General features: G+C 41.2%; 1 protein-coding gene across 6 annotated transcripts in view; it reads right to left on the minus strand.

Moving 5' to 3' along the window:
- The window catches only part of anks1ab (ankyrin repeat and sterile alpha motif domain containing 1Ab), a 181,690-nt gene that overhangs the window by 64,438 nt on the left and 99,148 nt on the right, over positions 1 to 18,104 (minus strand). The gene's annotated exons all lie outside the window — the stretch shown is intronic.

The following is an 18,104-nucleotide window of genomic DNA, read 5'->3' on the forward strand; positions in this document are numbered from 1 at the left end:
ACTATGGACTGGACTCTCTTACTATTATGTTAGATCCACTATGGACTGGACTCTCACAATATTTTGTTAGATCCACTATGGACTGGACTCTCACACTATTATGTTAGATCCACTATGGACTGGACTCTCACACTATTATGTTAGATCCACTATGGACTGGACTCTCACACTATTATGTTGGATCCACTATGAACTGGACTCTCTTACTATTATGTTAGATCCACTATGGACTGGACTCTCACAATATTATGCTAGATCCACTATGGACTGGACTCTCACAATATTATGTTAGATCCACTATGGACTGGACTCTCACAATATTATGTTAGATCCACTATGGACTGGATTCTCACAATATTATGTTAAATCCACTATGGACTGGACTCTCACACTATTATGTTAGATCCACTATGGACTGGACTCTCACACTACTATGTTAGATCCACTATGGACTGGACTCTCACAATATTATGTTAGATCCACTATGGACTGGACTCTCACACTATTATGTTAGATCCACTATGGACTGGACTCTCTTACTATTATGTTAGATCCACTATGGACTGGACTCTCTTACTATTATGTTAGATCCACTATGGACTGGACTCTCACACTATTATGTTAGATCCACTATGGACTGGACTCTCTTACTATTATGTTAGATCCACTATGGACTGGACTCTCACACTATTATGTTAGATCCACTATGGACTGGACTCTCTTACTTTTATGTTAGATCCACTATGGACTGGACTCTCACACTATTATGTTAGATCCACTATGGACTGGACTCTCACAATATTATGTTAAATCCACTATGGACTGGACTCTCACACTATTATGTTAGATCCACTATGGACTGGACTCTCACACTATTATGTTAGATCCACTATGGACTGGACTCTCACAATATAATGTTAGATCCACTATGGACTGGACTCTCACAATATTATGTTAAATCCACTATGGACTGGACACTCACACTATTATGTTATATCCACTATGGACTGGACTCTCACACTATTATGTTAGATCCACTATGGACTGGACTCTCTTACTATTATGTTAGATCCACTATGGACTGGACTCTCACACTATTATGTTAGATCCACTATGGACTGGACTCTCACAATATTATGTTAGATCCACTATGGACTGGACTCTCACAATATTATGTTAAATCCACTATGGACTGGACTCTCACACTATTATGTTAGATCCACTATGGACTGGACTCTCTCACTATTATGTTAGATCCACTATGGACTGGACTTTCACACTATTATGTTAGATCCACTATGGACTGGACTCTCACACTATTATGTTAGATCCACTATGGACTGGACTCTCTTACTATTATGTTAGATCCACTATGGACTGGACTCTCACACTATTATGTTAGATCCACTATGGACTGGACTCTCACAATATTATGTTAGATCCACTATGGACTGGACTCTCACAATATTATGTTAAATCCACTATGGACTGGACTCTCACACTATTATGTTAGATCCACTATGGACTGGACTCTCTTACTATTATGTTAGATCCACTATGGACTGGACTCTCACAATACTATGTTAGATCCACTATGGACTGGACTCTCACACTATTATGTTAGATCCACTATGGACTGGACTCTCACAATACTATGTTAGATCCACTATGGACTGGACTCTCACACTATTATGTTAGATCCACTACGGACTGGACTTTCACACTATTATGTTAGATCCACTATGGACTGGACTCTCACACTATTATGTTAGATCCACTATGGACTGGACTCTCACACTATTATGTTAGATCCACTATGGACTGGACTCTCTTACTATTATGTTAGATCCACTATGGACTGGACTCTCACACTATTATGTTAGATCCACTATGGACTGGACTCTCTTACTATTATGTTAGCTCCACTATGGACTGGACTCTCACACTATTATGTTAGATCCACTATGGACTGGACTCTCACAATATTATGTTAGATCCACTATGGACTGGACTCTCACAATATTATGTTAGATCCACTAGGGACTGGACTCTCACAATATTATGTTAAATCCACTATGGACTGGACTCTCACACTATTATGTTAGATCCACTATGGACTGGACTCTCACAAAATTATGTTAGATCCACTATGGACTGGACTCTCACAATATTATGTTAAATCCACTATGGACTGGACTCTCACACTATTATGTTAGATCCACTATGGACTGGACTTTCACACTATTATGTTAGATCCACTATGGACTGGACTCTCACACTATTATGTTGGATCCACTATGAACTGGACTCTCTTACTATTATGTTAGATCCACTATGGACTGGACTCTCACAATATTATGCTAGATCCACTATGGACTGGACTCTCACAATATTATGTTAGATCCACTATGGACTGGACTCTCACAATATTATGTTAGATCCACTATGGACTGGATTCTCACAATATTATGTTAAATCCACTATGGACTGGACTCTCACACTATTATGTTAGATCCACTATGGACTGGACTCTCACACTACTATGTTAGATCCACTATGGACTGGACTCTCACAATATTATGTTAGATCCACTATGGACTGGACTCTCACAATATAATGTTAGATCCACTATGGACTGGACTCTCTTACTATTATGTTAGATCCACTATGGACTGGACTCTCTTACTATTATGTTAGATCCACTATGGACTGGACTCTCACACTATTATGTTAGATCCACTATGGACTGGACTCTCTTACTATTATGTTAGATCCACTATGGACTGGACTCTCACACTATTATGTTAGATCCACTATGGACTGGACTCTCTTACTTTTATGTTAGATCCACTATGGACTGGACTCTCACACTATTATGTTAGATCCACTATGGACTGGACTCTCACAATATTATGTTAAATCCACTATGGACTGGACTCTCACACTATTATGTTAGATCCACTATGGACTGGACTCTCACACTATTATGTTAGATCCACTATGGACTGGACTCTCACAATATAATGTTAGATCCACTATGGACTGGACTCTCACAATATTATGTTAAATCCACTATGGACTGGACACTCACACTATTATGTTAGATCCACTATGGACTGGACTCTCACACTATTATGTTAGATCCACTATGGACTGGACTCTCTTACTATTATGTTAGATCCACTATGGACTGGACTCTCACACTATTATGTTAGATCCACTATGGACTGGACTCTCACAATATTATGTTAGATCCACTATGGACTGGACTCTCACAATATTATGTTAAATCCACTATGGACTGGACTCTCACACTATTATGTTAGATCCACTATGGACTGGACTCTCTCACTATTATGTTAGATCCACTATGGACTGGACTTTCACACTATTATGTTAGATCCACTATGGACTGGACTCTCACACTATTATGTTAGATCCACTATGGACTGGACTCTCTTACTATTATGTTAGATCCACTATGGACTGGACTCTCACACTATTATGTTAGATCCACTATGGACTGGACTCTCACAATATTATGTTAGATCCACTATGGACTGGACTCTCACAATATTATGTTAAATCCACTATGGACTGGACTCTCACACTATTATGTTAGATCCACTATGGACTGGACTCTCTTACTATTATGTTAGATCCACTATGGACTGGACTCTCACAATACTATGTTAGATCCACTATGGACTGGACTCTCACACTATTATGTTAGATCCACTATGGACTGGACTCTCACAATACTATGTTAGATCCACTATGGACTGGACTCTCACACTATTATGTTAGATCCACTACGGACTGGACTTTCACACTATTATGTTAGATCCACTATGGACTGGACTCTCACACTATTATGTTAGATCCACTATGGACTGGACTCTCACACTATTATGTTAGATCCACTATGGACTGGACTCTCTTACTATTATGTTAGATCCACTATGGACTGGACTCTCACACTATTATGTTAGATCCACTATGGACTGGACTCTCTTACTATTATGTTAGCTCCACTATGGACTGGACTCTCACACTATTATGTTAGATCCACTATGGACTGGACTCTCACAATATTATGTTAGATCCACTATGGACTGGACTCTCACAATATTATGTTAGATCCACTAGGGACTGGACTCTCACAATATTATGTTAAATCCACTATGGACTGGACTCTCACACTATTATGTTAGATCCACTATGGACTGGACTCTCACAAAATTATGTTAGATCCACTATGGACGGGACTCTCACAATATTATGTTAAATCCACTATGGACTGGACTCTCACACTATTATGTTAGATCCACTATGGACTGGACTTTCACACTATTATGTTAGATCCACTATGGACTGGACTCTCACACTATTATGTTAGATCCACTATGGACTGGACTCTCTTACTATTATGTTAGATCCACTATGGACTGGACTCTCACACTATTATGTTAGATCCACTATGGACTGGACTCTCTTACTATTATGTTAGATCCACTATGGACTGGACTCTCACACTATTATGTTAGATCCACTATGGACTGGACTCTCACAATATTATGTTAGATCCACTATGGACTGGACTCTCACAATATTATGTTAAATCCACTATGGACTGGACACTCACACTATTATGTTAGATCCACTATGGACTGGACTCTCACACTATTATGTTAGATCCACTATGGACTGGACTCTCTTACTATTATGTTAGATCCACTATGGACTGGACTCTCTTACTATTATGTTAGATCCACTATGGACTGGACTCTCACAATACTATGTTAGATCCACTATGGACTGGACTCTCACACTATTATGTTAGATCCACTACGGACTGGACTCTCACACTATTATGTTAGATCCACTACGGACTGGACTCTCACACTATTATGTTAGATCCACTATGGACTGGACTCTTTCACTATTATGTTAGATCCACTATGGACTGGACTTTCACACTATTATGTTAGATCCACTATGGACTGGACTCTCACACTATTATGTTAGATCCACTATGGACTGGACTTTCATTATTATGTTAGATCCACTATGGACTGGACTCCCACACTATTATGTTAGATCCACTATGGGCTGGACTCCCACACTATTATGTTAAATCCACTATGGACTGGACTCTCACACTATTATGTTAGATCCACTATGGACTGGACTCTCTCACTATTATGTTAGATCCACTATGGACTGGACTTTCACACTATTATGTTAGATCCACTATGGACTGGACTCTCACACTATTATGTTAGATCCACTATGGACTGGACTCTCTTACTATTATGTTAGATCCACTATGGACTGGACTCTCACACTATTATGTTAGATCCACTATGGACTGGACTCTCACAATATTATGTTAGATCCACTATGGACTGGACTCTCACAATATTATGTTAAATCCACTATGGACTGGACTCTCACACTATTATGTTAGATCCACTATGGACTGGACTCTCTTACTATTATGTTAGATCCACTATGGACTGGACTCTCACAATACTATGTTAGATCCACTATGGACTGGACTCTCACACTATTATGTTAGATCCACTATGGACTGGACTCTCACAATACTATGTTAGATCCACTATGGATGGAACTCCCACACTATTATGTTAGATCCACTACGGACTGGACTCTCACACTATTATGTTAGATCCACTACGGACTGGACTCTCACACTATTATGTTAGATCCACTATGGACTGGACTCTCACACTATTATGTTAGATCCACTATGGACTGGACTCTCTTACTATTATGTTAGATCCACTATGGACTGGACTCTCACACTATTATGTTAGATCCACTATGGACTGGACTATCTTACTATTATGTTAGCTCCACTATGGACTGGACTCTCACACTATTATGTTAGATCCACTATGGACTGGACTCTCACAATATTATGTTAGATCCACTATGGACTGGACTCTCACAATATTATGTTAGATCCACTAGGGACTGGACTCTCACAATATTATGTTAAATCCACTATGGACTGGACTCTCACACTATTATGTTAGATCCACTATGGACTGGACTCTCACAATATTATGTTAGATCCACTATGGACTGGACTCTCACAATATTATGTTAGATCCACTATGGACTGGACTCTCACTATTATCTTAGATCTACTATGGACTGGACTCTTACACTATTATGTTAGATCCACTATGGACTGGACTCTCACAATATTATGTTAGATCCACTATGGACTGGACTTTCACACTATTATGTTAGATCCACTATGGACTGGACTCTCACACTATTATGTTAGATCCACTATGGACTGGACTTTCATTATTATGTTAGATCCACTATGGACTGGACTCTCACAATATTATGTTAGATCCACTACGGACTGGACTCCCACACTATTATGTTAGATCCACTATGGACTGGACTCTCACACTATTATGTTAGATCCACTATGGACTGGACTCTCTCACTATTATGTTAGATCCACTATGGACTGGACTTTCACTATTATGTTAGATCCACTATGGACTGGACTCTCACAATATTATGTTAGATCCACTATGGACTGGACTCTCACACTATTATTTTAGATCCACTATGGACTGGACTCTCACACTATTATGTTAGATCCACTATGGACTGGACTCTCACTATTATGTTAGATCTACTATGGACTGGACTCTCACACTATTATGTTAGATCCACTATGGACTGGACTCTCACAATATTATGTTAGATCCACTATGGACTGGACTCCCACACTATTATGTTAGATCCACTATGGACTGGACTCTCACACTATTATGTTAGATCCACTATGGACTGGACTCTCGCTATTATGTTAGATCCACTATGGACTGGACTCTCACACTATTATGTTAGATCCACTATGGACTGGACTCTCACAATATTATATTAGATCCACTATCGACTGGACTCTCACACTATTATGTTAGATCCACTATGGACTGGACTCTCACACTATTATGTTAGATCCACTACGGACTGGACTCTCACACTATTATGCTAGATCCACTCGACGTCCATCGCACTGGTCACCCAGGGGGGTTCCCCACATCTGCGGTCCCCTCCAAGGTTTCTCATTGTCATCCCATTGGGTTGAGTTTTTTCTTGCCCTGATGTAGGATCTGAGCCGAGAATGTCGTTGTGGCTTGTGCAGCCCTTTGAGACGCTCATGATTTAGGGCTATATAAGTAAACATTGATTGATTGATTGAAATTACAGTACAGTGGTAAACAATTCTACAGTAATGAGAAGTAAAAGTTTAAATCCCCCTTTAAATGGTTACTGGCATTACTATTATTGTTTATTATGATTACATTATAAAACTGTACAGTTTTTATTGATTGTTTCAGTTTAAGAGCACGACATAGACAAAGGCTCTGAGTCTGCCTGCATAAAGACAAATATTTAGAATGTAAATTATGGCATAATGTGCTAACGCATACTTGCCAACCTTGAGACCTCCGATGGTGGGAGTGGGGGCGGGGTTAAGAGGGGAATATATTTAAGCTAGAATTCACCAACTCAAGTATTTCATATATATGTATATATATATATATATATATATATATATATATATATATATATATATATATATATATATATATATATATATATATATATATATATATATATATATATATATATACATATTTATTTTTTTATTTTATTATGTATTTTATTATACATATAAATAAAAGAAATACTTGAATTTCAGTGTTCTGGATGCTATCCAGTAGATGGCAGTATTGTCCTGTTTAAGAGTGTCACAACATTGCTGTCTACGGCAGACGAACTGCTTTACGGTAGACTAAAGGTGACTGCTGTTGTTGTGTGTTGTTACCGCGCTGGGAGGACGTTAATGAAACTGCCTAACAATAAACCCACATAAGAAACCAAGAACTCGCCCTCGATCATTCTACAGTTATGACGTCATTGGGCAGGCAAGCTGTTTATATTGTGGGAAAGCGGACGTGAGAACAGGCTGTCCCCACTCAGGTCCGCATTGAGCTGGTGGGGGCGTGGCCTCCAGCTCCGGCTGAATGCTGGGAGTTTGTCGGGAGAAAATTTCTGCCGGGAGGTTATCGGGAGAGGCGCTGAATACAGGGAGTCTCCCGGTAAAAACGGGAGGGTTGGCAAGTATGTGCCAACGTGTGGCGCCTTGAGACAATGATATGTTGACAGTGCCAAACCGGGGTCTCCAAAGTGTGGCCCCGGGGGACATTTGCGGGACGCCGCTCAAGTTTTATGTGACCGCAAAATATCACCAGAAAAAAAGCAGCAATAAAAATTTAAGGAAAAAACTGAACAAATTTGAAAAGTAAAAGTATGCAATGGCCATTTTGATGTTTTTTTTTATTTTGTAAAATGTTTTATTTACAAACAGATATTATTTACGGTATCAAATGTCATGACCAATTGTATTATTATTATTATTATTATTATCCATCCATCCATCCATCTTCTTCCGCTTATCCGAGGTCGGTCGCGGGGGTAGCAGCCTAAGCAGGGAAGCCCAGACTTTCCTCTCCCCAGCCACTTCGTCCAGCTCCTCCCGGGGGATCCCGAGGCGTTCCCAGGCCAGTCGGGAGACATAGTCTTCCCAACGTGTCCTGGGTCTTCCCCGCGGCCTCCTACTGGTTGGACGTGCCCTAAACACCTCCCTAGGGAGGCGTTCGGGTGGCATCCTGACCAGATGCCCGAACCACCTCATCTGGCTCCTCTCGATGTGGAGGAGCAGCGGCTTTACTTTGAGCTCCCCCCGGATGGCAGAGCTTCTCACCCTATCTCTAAGGGAGAGCCCCGCCACCCGGCGGAGGAAACTCATTTCGGGCGCCTGTACCCGTGATCTTGTCCTTTCGGTCATAACCCAAAGCTCATGACCATAGGTGAGGATGGGAACGTAGATCAACCGGTAAATTGAGAGCTTTGCCTTCCGGCTCAGCTCCTTCTTCATCACAACGGATCGATACAGCGTCCGCATTACTGAAGACGCCGCACCGATCCGCCTGTCGATCTCACGATCCACTCTTCCCTCACTCGTGAACAAGACTCCTAGGTACTTGAACTCCTCCACTTGGGGCAGAGTCTCCTCCCCAACCCGGAGATGGCACTCCGCCCTTTTCCGGGCGAGAACCATGGACTCGGACTTGGAGGTGCTGATTCTCATCCCAGTCGCTTCACACTCGGCTGCGAACCGATTCAGCGAGAGCTGAAGATCCTGGCCGGATGAAGCCATCAGGACCACATCATCCGCAAAAAGCAGAGACCTAATCCTGCAGCCACCAAACCAGATCCCCTCAACGCCTTGACTGCGCCTAGAAATTCTGTCCATAAAAGTTATGAACAGAATCGGTGACAAAGGGCAGCCTTGGCGGAGTCCAACCCTCACTGGAAACGTGTCCGACTTACTGCCGGCAATGCGGACCAAGCTCTGACACTGATCGTACAGGGAGCGGACCGCCACAATCAGACAGTCCGATACCCCATACTCTCTGAGCACTCCCCACAGGACCTCCCGAGGGACACGGTCGAATGCCTTCTCCAAGTCCACAAAGCACATGTAGACTGGTTGGGCAAACTCCCATGCACCCTCAAGGATCCTGGCGAGAGTATAGAACTGGTCCACAGTTCCACGACCAGGACGAAAACCACACTGTTCCTCCTGAATCCGAGGTTCGACTATCCGGCGTAGCCTCCTCTCCAGTACACCTGAATAAACCTTACCGGGAAGGCTGAGGAGTGTGATCCCACGATAGTTGGAACACACCCTCCGGTTCCCCTTCTTAAAGAGAGGAACCACCACCCCGGTCTGCCAATCCAGAGGTACCGCCCCCGATGTCCACGCGATGCTGCAGAGTCTTGTCAACCAAGACAGCCCCACAGCCTCCAGAGCCTTAAGGATCTCATCCACCCCCGGGGCCTTGCCACCGAGGAGCTTTTTAACTACCTCAGCAACCTCAGCCCCAGAAATAGAAGAGCCCACCACAGATGCCCCAGGCACTGCTTCCTCATAGGAAGACGTGTTGGTGGGATTGAGGAGGTCTTCGAAGTATTCCCTCCACCGATCCACAACATCCGCAGTCGAGGTCAGCAGAACACCATCCGCACCACTCGGGTTCAGACAGTGCACTGCTTCACCCTACTGAGGCGGCGGATGGTGGTCCAGAATCGCTTCGAAGCCGTCCGGAAGTCGTTTTCCATGGCTTCTCCAAACTCCTCCCATGTCCGAGTTTTTGCCTCTGCGACCGCCGAAGCCGCACACCGCTTGGCCTGTCGGTACCTGTCCGCTGCCTCCGGAGCCCTACGAGCCAAAAGAACCCGATAGGACTCCTTCTTCAGCTTGACGGCATCCCTCACCGCCGGTGTCCACCAACGGGTTCTAGGATTACCGCCACGACAGGCACCAACTACCTTGCGGCCACAGCTCCAATCAGCCGCCTCGACAATAGAGGCGCGGAACATGGTCCACTCGGACTCAATGTCCAGCACCTCCCTTGTGACATGTTCAAAGTTCTTCCGGAGGTGGGAATTGAAACTCTCTCTGACAGGAGACTCTGCCAGACGTTCCCAGCAGACCCTCACAATGCGTTTGGGCCTGCCAGGTCTGTCCGGCATCCTCCCCCACCATCGCAGCCAACTCACCACCAGGTGGTGATCGGTAGAAAGCTCCGCCCCTCTCTTCCCCCGAGTGTCCAAAACATGAGGCCGCAAATCCGATGACACAACTACAAAGTCGATCATGGAACTGCGGCCTAGGGTGTCCTGGTGCCAAGTGCACACATGGACACCCTTATGTTTGAACATGGTGTTCGTTATGGACAATCTGTGACGAGCACAAAAGTCCAATAACAAAACACCACTCGGGTTCAGATCCGGGCGGCCATTCTTCCCAATCACGCCTCTCCAGGTTTCACTGTCGTTGCCAACATGAGCGTTGAAGTCACCCAGTAGGACAAGGGAATCACCCGGGGGAGCACTTTCCAGCACTCCCTCGAGCGCATCCAAAAAGGGTGGGTACTCTGAACTGCTGTTTGGTGCCTAAGCACAAACAACAGTCAGGACCCGTCCCCCCACCCGAAGGCGGAGGGAGGCTACCCTCTCGTCCACCGGGTTGAACTCCAACGTGCAGGCTTTGAGCCGGGGGGAAACAAGAATTGCCACCCCAGCTCGTCGCCTCTCACTGCGTGCAATGCCAGTGTAGAAGAGAGTCCAGCCCCTCTCGAGAGAACTGGTTCCAGAGCCCTTGCTGTGCGTCGAGGTGAGTCCGACTATATCTAGCCGGAACTTCTCTACCTCGCGCACTAGCTCAGGCTCCTTCCCCCCCAGCGAGGTGACGTTCCACGTCCCAAGAGCTAGCTAGGATCGGACCGCCAAGTGCCCTGCCTTCGGCTGCCGCCCAGCTCACAATGCACCCGACCTCTACGGCCCCTCCCATGAGTGGTGAACCCATTGGAGGATTATTATTATTATTTTTATTATTATTATTATTATTATTATTATTACTATTATTATTAGTAGGGATGTAACGGTAAACAATGTAATGATAAGAAGGAGAACAAAGCTTGTTTATTAGACTTTATCTTCATTAGCCAAACTGCTTTTGTGTTTATATTATCAAAAAGTAAACATGTTGTTTACTTGTGGGTTTTTATTTCATATCACACTGTTATAAATTTAAAAACATTCATGTGACATAGCATTGTGTTAATGTTTTATGTTATATAGTTAATTCCTATACGACACATTTCTGCTCTTAATGGATCTGTCGCAATACAGCATGTACATGTACATGATTTAATACATGTACATCAGGGGTGTCCAAAGTGCGGTCCGCAGCTAATTGTTTACCGGCCCGCCACACATTCTGGAAATACTATTGTAAAAATAAAAAAGAACATTAAAAAAAGTGGAATGAGGTGAAATCTAACGAGAAAAAGTTGCAATGTTGACACAAAAGCTGCCATGCAGGCTGTTTTTTTTTCTTTTGTCTTTCTTCATTTTTCTTTTTTTGCCATTGCTCAAAAAAAAAAAATTATGCCAAAAAATTCATGTTATAATGAATTATTTTCAGGGCTCCAATTACTTCAAATATTTCACTTAAAAATGTTTTATGTGGTAAATATTGCATATATTGTGTAGTAGCCATATAAAAATATCAAAGTTTTCTTTGACAAAAGCGCATAAAACAAACAAAATAATAGTTCCAGCATAAAATCGACAGATATATCTGAAGTTGATCTCGTAATTTAAGTGTTGAAAGTAAAAGAAAAACCTAATAAAAATGTATCACTTTATGAGTGGGGCACCTTTTGGATCCCAAATATATTTAGTGATTTTTTATTTATTTTTTCACTGTGATTACTCAAAAATATGAAAGAATGAAAATCAATGGTGTCCTGCATTATTGATCTTTTAGGGCTCTAATTACTAAATACTGCATATTTCAGTTTTACTATAAAAAAACCAAGTTGTTTTTGACAGAAAAGCCATAAAACATTTTTTCTAATTTGTAATACTTTATATCAACTTGAAGTTGATATAGAGATTTACGGTAAGCGCTAAATAATTTAAAAAAAATAATAATCTGACTTATTTTTAACATTTTAATGACTGAGACCCTTTATGGTCCCCGGGACCCCTAAAGGTAAAGTAAATAAAAAATGCATATATTTTGTTATGGTTTGAAAATGAAAAATATCAAAATGGCCCCCACATGCTTTAATTTTTCCGTGTGCGGCCCTCAGTGGAAAAAGTTTGGACACCCCTGATGTACATGATTTAATACATGTACATACATACATACATGTACATGACTTAAAAATACTTCTCTCTATGAAAATTTATAAAATAGAGATAAAGGCATCATGTCATGAGAAAAAACTGAGACGTTGATATTATTAATGAACAAAAACACAAATATTTGTCTTTAAATATACGGATAACCTTTAAATATAACCTTTTTATTAGACACGACAAATTACATGATGGCGTCGCGGACACACCCCAACACTGTTTGACCTAACATAATTAATAATTGTGACTATTAATCGTGATTATTAATCGTGATTTCAATACTGATCAAAATAATCTTGATCATTATTTTGGCCATAATTGTGCAAGACTAGATCTCATACATGAACACTATTTTTATCTATATGGACAACAAGTGCAGTTCTGTCTTATGTCCACTAAGTGCCACCTAAATGATAAATGATAAATGGGTTATACTTGTATAGCGCTTTTCTACCTTCAAGGTACTCAAAGCGCTTTGACAGTATTTCCACATTCACCCATTCACACACACATTCACACACTGATGGAGGGAGCTGCCATGCAAGGCGCTACCAGCACCCATCAGGAGCAAGGGTGAAGTGTCTTGCCCGAGGACACAACGGACGTGACTAGGATGCACAATTTTCACATTTATTTTTTTATATTAATATTATTATTTTGTTTCTGCCATATTACTTTGTTTATAAGGCTTGTGTTGCTTTCATGTGCACATTGAATTTCTACTTGAGGTCCATGAAACAGTGTTTGCATCTACAATAATGTTTCTTCTTCCAAGGAAATCATTTTGAATGAGTGGTTAAAAGATTTCAATATAAGTCGTTTTTAAAAATGTTGAGCACATTTCAAAAATACTGTGATGATAATGTTAAATGTGATCATTTTGGTCACAATAACTGTGTTAAGAATTGATCATATCGTGGCATCCCTCGTTATTAGTATCAAAATGTCAGCTTTTTCTCATTACGTATTTTTACTCTTGATTTTTTTTCCTGACACAATGTTGCGGGTCAACAACAAAAAAATATATAATAAAAGTATTTTTTTGTTTTAGTTGATCTTTTATCCATACATAATAGTGCACAATATGTTTATTTATTACTATTTAAATATATATATATATATATATTTATTACTTCTGCTACTGTGTAAAAAACCTGCACTGCAACAACCTAAAATAAAATTTTAACAAAGTCTACCCTTCCTTAAAAAGTTTGGACACACCGATCAAAAAGTAACATGTCTTCCTTCATTCGTTATTTTCGCCGTTTTATGCATTTATATGTATAGAATATAAAAATTGCAAATCAAATCGCAATTTTGAAGAGAAAAATCACAATTGGTGTATTATTCGGACCGGAGGGCGCATTAAAAAGGTCGTATTATGAATTTTTTTTCTACATGTAAAATACTTCCTTGTGGTCCACATAACATTTAATGGTGGTTATTTGCTCAAAATGTTGCATAGATTATGTTTTATAGACCATCTTCAAGCTGCTTTCTGACTGTCTGTTGAGTATTTGCCGTTTTGTGGGCGGTCTTATTTACGTGCCTCCACTTCGACAGCGTCTTCTCTCCGTCATCTTTTGTTGTACCGGTAGTTTTTATCGCTTCCATAACGTGTCTACTGACAGATATAAGTTAGAACTTTACGCTACTTTATATTAGAAATGGCAACGGGGGAGGACAACAAGAGGATAGAGAAAACGAAGGAGCTTATTGACTACAATGGTGGACGCATGCACATTTTTGGGACTTATGCAAATCCCAAATAGGCATCAGCAGGTACCAATAGGTAAGAAAAGTTGGTTTTGCATAAAATTGCAAAACAAAACACCAGATAATGGGGTCCTTATACACACACCATAATAATACTGCATGTTGAAGCACAGTACGTCTGACTATGGTAGCCGTAATGCTCCAACAATACATCAAGCGGTGCACCTTTTGTAGCTTACCAAAGTCCTACTAAAACATTTTGAGCTCCGCGTGTAATGTTCTATATTCTCAATGAAACTCAACGTTTTGGTGTTGCTTGCTTACGGGCACTTGCTAGTGTAATTTATTGAACAGGTGTCAACCTGCAGGCCACACGTATCTCTTATGTGTGACTGCCATCCACTGGTCACACTTACATTACACCATGTACCCAATAAAGTTGCTTGGAGGTCGGTAAGCACAACCGGAATTAATACGTACAGGAGGCGCACCGGGTTATAAGGCGCACTGTCAACTTTTGAGTAAATGAAAGGATTTTGAGTGCACCTTATGGTTTTTATTCTCAAAAGGGTATTACACTCTTATGTTATTCCAGGGTGCGGTTGGCGCAGACTTCCTTGTAGTCTACATCAGTGGTCCCCGACCACCGGGCCGCGGCCTGGTACTGGTCTGTGGATCGATTGGTACCGGGCCGCACAAGAAAATAGTTTTTATTTTTTTTATTTTCATTAAACGAACATAAAAAACACAAGATACACTTACAATTAGTGCACCAACCCAAACAACCTTCCTCCCCCATTCATTCACACAAAAGGGTTGTTTCTTTCTGTTATTAATATTTCTGGTTCCTACATTATATATCAATATAATATAGAAAAAACATTTAAAAAATAAAAATTACTGTACCGCTGAAGCACAGTACGTCTGACTATGGTAGCCGTAATGCTCTGACAATCCATCAAGCGGTGCACCTTTTGTAGCTTACCAAAGTCCTACTAAAACATTTTGAGCGCCATGTGTAACGTTGTGTATTCTCAACGAAACTTCCACGTTTTGGTGTCGCTTGTAATATTGCGAAAAAAAATGGGAGATAATGTCTCCTTATGGGTGACATTTCGGGGTCCTTATACACACACCATAGTAATACCGTATGTTGAAGCACAGTACATCTGACTATGGTTGCCGTAATGCTCCTACAATCCACCTTTGTAGCTTACCAAAGTCCTACTAAAACATTTTGAGCTCCGGGTGTAACGTTCTATATTCTCAACGAAACTTCAACGTTTTGGTGTTGCTTGCTTACGGCACTTGCTAGTGTCATTTTTTCCTTGCCCGTATGTGGGCTCTGTACCGAGGATGTCGTTGTGGCTTGTACAGCCCTTTGAGACACTTGTGATTTAGGGCTATATAAATAAACATTGATTGATTGATTGATTGATTGATTTATTGAACAGGTGTCAACGTGCAGTCCACACGTATGTCTTATGTGTGACTGCCATCTACTGGTCACACTTACATTACACCATGTACCAAATAAAGTTGCTTGGAGGTCGGTAAGCACAACCAGAATTAATACGTGCATGAGGTGCACCGGGTTATAAGGCGCACTGTCCATTTTTGAGTAAGTGAAAGGATTTTGAGTGCACCTTATGGTCCAAAAAATGCGGTAGGTTTTTTATTCTCAAAAGGGTGTTACACTCTTATGTTATTCCAGGGTGCGGTTGGCGTACTTTTCTGCGCAGACTTCCTTGTGGTCTACATAACATGTAACACCTTCGAAAGAGTCTTCTCACCGTCATCTTTGTTGTACCGGTAGTTTTTAGCGCTTCCATAGCGAGTCTACTGACTGATATAAAATAGAACTTTACGCTACTTTATATTAGAAATGGCAACAACCTAGGATGAATGTCCTACAACAAGACGTTAGAGAAAACGAAGGAGCTTATTAACTACAATGGCGGACACATGCGAATTTTCAGGACTTATACAGATCCCAAATACACATCAGCAGGTACCAATAGGTAAGAAAAGTTGGTTTTGTGTAATATTGCGAAAAAAAATGGCAGATAATGTCTCCTAATAGGTGCCATTTTGGGGTCCTTATACACACACCATAATAATACCGTATGTTGAAGCACAGTACGTCTGACTATAGTAGCCATAATGTCTCCTAATAGGTGCCATTTTGGGGTCCTTATATAGACACCATAATAATACCGCATGTTGAAGCACAGTACGTCTGACTATGGTAGCCATAATGTCTCCTAATAGGTGCCATTTTGGGGTCCTTATACGCAAACCATAGTAATGCCGTATGTTGAAGCACAGTACGTCTGACTATGGTAGCCATAATGTCTCCTAATAGGTGCCATTTTGGGGTCCTTATACGCAAACCATAGTAATACCGTATGTTGAAGCACAGTACTTCTGACTATGGTAGCCATAATGTCTCCTAATAGGTGCCATTTTGGGGTCCTTATACGCAAACCATAGTAATACCGTATGTTGATGCACAGTACTTCTGACTATGGTAGCCATAATGTCTCCTAATAGGTGCCATTTTGGGGTCCTTATACACACACCATAATAATACCGTATGTTGAAACACAGTATGTCTGACTATGGTAGCCGTAATGTCTCCTAATAGGTACCATTTTGGGGTCCTTATACACACACCATAGTAATACCGTATGTGGAAGCACAGTACGTCTGACTATGGTAGTCGTAATGTCTCCTAATAGGTACCATTTTGGGGTCCTTATACACACACCATAATAATACTGTATGTTGAAGCACAGTAAGTCTGACTATGATAGCCGTAATGTCTCCTAATAGGTACCATTTTGGGGTCCTTATACACACACCATAGTAATACCGTATGTTGAAGCACAGTACGTCTGACTATGGTAGTCGTAATGTCTCCTAATAGGTACCATTTTGGGGTCCTTATACACACACCATAATAATACCGTATGTGGAAGCACAGTACGTCTGACTATGGTAGTCGTAATGTCTCCTAATAGGTACCATTTTGGGGTCCTTATACACACACCATAATAATACTGTATGACAAAGCACAGTAAGTCTGACTATGATAGCCGTAATGTCTCCTAATAGGTACCATTTTGGGGTCCTTATACACACACCATAGTAATACCGTATGTTGAAGCACAGTACGTCTGACTATGGTAGTCGTAATGTCTCCTAATAGGTACCATTTTGGGGTCCTTATACACACACCATAATAATACTGTATGTTGAAGCACAGTAAGTCTGACTATGATAGCCGTAATGCTCTGACAATCCATCAAGCGGTGCACCTTTTGTAGCTTACCAAAGTCCTACTAAAACATTTTGAGCGCCGTGTGTAACGTTCTGTATTCTCAACGAAACTTCAACGTTTAGGTATTGCTTGCTTAGGGACATTTGCGAGCGTCATTTATTGAACAGGCGACAACCTGCAGTCCACACGTATATATTATGTGTGACTGCCATCTACTGGTCACACTTATCATTGCACGTCTCTGGGCAATAAGAAGATTGAGCAG

The sequence above is a fragment of the Entelurus aequoreus genome, linkage group LG26 (genome assembly GCF_033978785.1).
Source record: "Entelurus aequoreus isolate RoL-2023_Sb linkage group LG26, RoL_Eaeq_v1.1, whole genome shotgun sequence".
NCBI lineage: Eukaryota > Metazoa > Chordata > Actinopteri > Syngnathiformes > Syngnathidae > Entelurus > Entelurus aequoreus.